Source organism: Mesoplodon bidens (genome assembly GCF_964165515.1).
Source record: "Mesoplodon bidens genome assembly, chromosome: 1".
Lineage (NCBI taxonomy): Eukaryota > Metazoa > Chordata > Mammalia > Artiodactyla > Ziphiidae > Mesoplodon > Mesoplodon bidens.
This window is the reverse complement of record NC_138176.1, coordinates 221,628,672-221,634,315: the sequence shown is the minus strand read 5'-3', so window position 1 is coordinate 221,634,315 and position 5,644 is coordinate 221,628,672.

Genomic DNA, 5,644 nt, shown 5'->3' with positions numbered 1-5,644 from the left:
ATTCTCTCTTTCCTGAAATGGATTGGCTTGGATCTCAGCCTATGGTCTGTAAAGGCAGGATTTACCAACCTCAACAGAATCATCCTTTAAACCAGGTTTTGGCCTTTCTCGTTATTCTTTTCCTATCCTCTCCTGCCCATCAAACAAGGCCAGCACCCCAGTGATCCATCTCCCCAAGGCTGTTATATCAAAAATGTAGGCTTATATATTATTTATTCATTAACTCAGACACACATTCAGAGAAACCAGGGATTAATTATTATTGATTAAATGCTTTATCTTGCTCAGAAGACCCAAAATTTTGTCACCAGGCTTCCCCTATGATTTTAACATGATTTCTAACTTATTTCCTTAAAAAGCTAATAAATTTTGAAAGAATAACATACCCAATCTCTACACCTAAGCATATGGGTCCCTTTCTCAAGTCAAGAGTATTCTGCATATCTACCTTCTGAGACAGTTTCCTTTCTTCTTTTCCTTGGCTACTCTCCCATTTTCTGAAAGGTAGTGATTACCTAAGGACCTATAAACTCTATGTCTGCTTCTCCCTTGCTAATTAAATCATTTTCATAGCTTCTACTCTCACTCAAATGCCTCCCCAAACTATATTACTCTCATGTCTTCTGAAAGTCAGTTTCACATTCCAACAGTTTACTCAATTTCTCCACCTGGATGCCTGCTCTACCTTCAAACTCAATCCCTACAGACCCATACCACTTTATAATAATTCACTTATGAAATGTATTACTTTCCATTTGTATAATTTTTTATTCTTGTCTGATCTCCTAGATGAGACTGTGTGATCCCCAAAGACAGAGTCTATGTTTCACTCCTTCCATGCCCTGCACAAACTTATCATCGTATCCTATATAAAGTAGGTGCTTGATACTTATTCGCTGGCTGACAATGGATGATTGCTATGATAGCAAATGATGAGACTGCTGTGCATTAAAATCTCACCAATGCTTATTCTTTTCTGAATCTTTTTAGAACCTGACCTCAAATTAACAGGTAAATGAGAGACTGGGAGAAAACATTTGTATTGGCTAAAAATGACAAAGGAAAAACTAGATCATACAAAGTACCCCTGCAAACTAACATGAAAAGAAATATAATAGAAAAAGACATAAACAGGCAATTTATAGGTTGGCAAAGCCAAGCGCTAACTAACTAAGATTGGAGAAGTGCCAAATCTCGCTTAAGTAACCACACAAATGTTAATTAAAACAGTGAGGTACCAATTTATACCTATCATCTTCATAAAATTAAAAAGTTAGATAATACCAAAAGTTATTAAGGATGTAGGATAGAAATCATAACACAATATTGATAGAAGTATAAATATGGGATGGCCATTGTGAAATGCAAACTGGTAATCTTTAGTAACACGACTATGCAGATAACCTCTGACCTACTAATTCCATTGCTGGGTTATACTCCAAAGAAATTTTCCTACAGATCCAAAAGGTAATATTTGAAGATGTTCCTATCAGTGTTATTTATAATGTCAGAGAGGTAGAGGCAGCAGATAGAAGCAATGACTCTTATGGCAATATAGAAAGGCCTTAAAAAGTTGAGTGAAAACTGAACACAGTATGTAATATAATGTTATTTTTATACTTGAACACAAAAAAAAGCTGTGTATTTTTCAAGGATATATATATATATATATATATATATATATATATATATATATATATATATATATACACACACACACACAAAGATAGATTCAACTCATTAGCATAAGTGCCATTGGCTAGTAAGAATGTAACTGGGGAATAAATTCATTAAGATACATCAAAAGCCTTAAAGGTTCATTTTCTCCTATGAATCGTACTTCTAGGAATTTCTCTTAAGAAAACAATTTGTTTTCAATGCCCACAAAGATGTAAGGCAGCTTTGATTATAAGAGTAAAAATTGGAGAGTGTCCAGTAGCAGAGAAATAGTTTAATAACTGTAGTACAGTCATATTATTAAATAGTACTCCGCCACTGCAATCATGTTTTCAGGGAATTTTTAATGACGTGGGAAAATACATTCTTTAAGAAAAAGCAAACATAATATAAAACAAAGATTCTTTTTGTTCAAAAGAAGTATATAGATACACAGAAAATAGTGAAAAAATAAGTACTTTGAGTGTTGCATTGTGAGAGATTTTAATTTTCCAAATTGTCTATGATGAACTGTATTCCTCTTATTACCAGAATTACATGTGTATACAGATTTAGATGTAGTTATAGATATAACTTTCCTAGGTTGTATACGTTTTCCTATAAGATTCATTGCACCTCTTATTTAAAGTGCTGTAGCTAAGTGATCCATCGGCTGAACTCATTCACTAACACTAGCTGTAGTGAATATTTATAGATTGGAAATGGTATTTAATTGACTTGAGAAAGATGCATTTTGCCATCTAAATTTTATAGTGAATCTCTGAAATGTGGAAAAGCTCACGGGATTACATAGAGAAGCCAGTATTGACTATCACATGCTTAGCTGGGGACCCCACAAAAAGATCCTGTAAATATGGCCTAAATCATTTCAACTGCAATCCATATTGCCTCTCTTTGCCTAAGGCAGGTCCAAGATGCTCCCTAGGTAGCTAAGAGACAGGGACAAGAAGGGGTATGTTATCAGACTCCTTATTTTCACCCTTTCCAATATTTTATTAGGGAAAAAAATGCACATTTGATTAGTTTAAGAGAAAAAATACACTTTATTGAGAAAGTGTTAAAATAGCATCTCTGTTCTCAGAGGCAGGATCCATTATATTCTCTACCTTGGTTCCCTAGCTGATATACACAAAGGAGAACGTTTGTAAACTAGTTGTTTTTTTAATTGAAAAATTAACACACAATGATGATTAGATTTATGCTCAAGATGGTGCAGTAACTTCAATCCTTGACTACCCCATTAGTTGCAAAAACATGGCAATGTTAGATAAAATATAAGCAAAGAAAACCTCATAGGGCTTTGTCTATATAAATAATTTGATTGAGAAATGTATTATGAGATTCATGGGCTCTTGTGAGATGGAGGGATTTACTGATGAAAATTTAGAATGATGGATAGAGAAAAGATACTTACATAGTGTTTATTGTCTAATTAGTATGTGTGAAGATTCTTTCTTCATACTATGCAGGCACCATCTCTTCCTGTACATGACCAGGACCATCTCTTCACATTCTTTATTGTTAAATATGCTCTTCCTGGCTGATTTCATACCTCCCATGATAAGAAAAAGATAGCTCTTTAGAATCTGTTTGTGTTCATGTGATACAGATTTTCTTGTTCTGCAGTGTCTTAATACCATTACTTAACGTTAGTTTCACCATTACTCATGAGTCTGCATTCTCCATCCTGCCATCCATGAATACTGATTTCCATTGACTCTCTCAAACATTGTGTTGTGCTTTGTTGATGATGACCTCAAATGCAAGTCCTACTCAGAGCATGCAGAAAAATGTGAATTATAATTTGTTTTCTGATGATGTTAAATTTACCTTTCAGAATTTTATAGAATAAAGGTAAAATAACATATTTCCCAACACTGTTTTCTCTTGAACTTTTTTAGGCCATAATCAGTGCCTTTCTAGATTGTACAGTGTTAACTGTACCCCTGCCTTCCACATACCACCACTAACAAGGAGGATAGGTGAGGCCCCTATGGACAGAGAAAGAGAGTGGTCCTATTCACTCAAGGATATCCATCCTTAGTTCAGCATGGCATAAAACCAGTCCAGGAGAACATGGCATCTACCTGGGAATAGTGCCAAGAGAGGACATTGATCAGAAGAGTTTTAGCATTGTGGACCCATGGTTTCAAAATCTCTCAGAGGAGGAAGGCATGGCCATCCAGAGGATGCCTGACAAGATGGTAAAGATGGTGAGATAACCATTTTTGGGTTCAGGGACAGAAGACAATCAGTAAAAGCCTGAGACCCTCCCCTTCTCCACTGTCCTTGGGTGTTGCACACCAGAGGTGACATTGTGGTTAGAAGACAGATGGGCAAAAGTCAATACACAGTAAGAGACACCTGACTCAAGCCCCAAATCAGAGTGTCAACAGCATTCTGGTGGCCCAATCTCATACTATCCCATGAAAGAAATACTACACAGATCAGCAGTAACAATCCATTTACTAAGCTGCCCTCCTGGAACAAGAATAAGGCCACAGTAATTTAGCATAACCCATAGGCTCCAGTCCTGGAGGTCTTTGGAGTATCTGGTTGAAACCATGGATTAAGTAGAAGGTAGAAGGTCTAAAACAAGCTGAGGATGAAAACTGGGACCAGGGTCCATGCCGATCCCAGTACAGGCATGAAATGCCTGTACTTCTCAGACAGCCCTGCTGGCTAAGTCCCATTTTGGCAACAGAAGAGGAATTAGAAATTTTCACAAAGTGCTTCTGGCAACTAGGACCCATGCAAGACAGGGTCTGAGCATGGCAAGCCCTGTCTGGATGGTGCGACTGGTCCTTGCCCACTCAAGGCATCAGAGGATGACTTTAAAAATTTCAAGGAAAGTAGGGAATTCCCTGGCAGTCCAGTGGTTAGACCTCCATGCTCTCACTGCTCAGGGCCTGGGTTCAATCCCTGGTCAGGGAACTAAGATCCCGCAGGCTGTGTAGCACAGCCCCCCCAAAAAAATTTTTTTAAGGAAAGTACACCAAAACGTAAGGCTCCTGAAGTGTGGGGCTGGTATAGTTCCTAGTTTGCCCTGGCTTAAAAGCAGTATTGCCAGGATAGACTGTGCCTGAGAATGAAGAGGTTTTTTTAAACAATGTAAGGCATTTATGAAAAAAATTATCAATAATATAAGGAAATAGGACCAAAAGACCCAGAAATAAGGAGAAAAAAACAGGTGAGAGAATGGACTCTCTAGGTGATACAGATATTTGGTCATCAGACAAACACTTTTAAATAACTAGGATTAATAGTCTTAAGAAAGTAGATGACAGTTATAATCTATAAAAAATCAAATGGAAATACTGGAGGTGAATAAAATAATAAAATATGTTTAATATCATGTTAGACACATCAGAAGAGAGAATTATTGGCCCGGAATATGGGTCTGGACTGAATCATGGAGAGAAAAAAGATGGAGTATGTAGAAAAAACCTGCAGCTTCAGAAAGCTCTATGAACTTCCAGCAGGATAAATACAAAGAAAACATTATTTAGTCACTTCATAGTAAGACTGCTGAAAGCAAAGAGAAAGTCTTAACATAGCAAGAGGAAAAACGTATATGAACTTCAAAGGAGCAACAATAAGACTTACAGCAGACTTTCTGAGGAAAATATGGGATAAGATCTTTAAAGCACTGAAAGACAGTTATCTGCCAGTCTGTAACCCAATAACTGAGAAAGGTGCTTTGAAATGAAGACTTTTCAGACAAATACCAAAAGAATTTCTCACCAACAGACCTCTACTCAAAGAAATTCTGAAGTGAGTTCTTCAGGAAGAAGAAAAATGATTCAAAAAAAGCAGCATTGAAAGTCATGAAGAATTGATGAGCATTGTAACAGATTAACACAGAGTAAATATAAATGTATGCAGAATCAAAATATATGACAACAATAACACAAAAGAGGGGGAAAGAATTAAATAGAGTTCAAGTGTGTTAAAATCCTTGCATTAT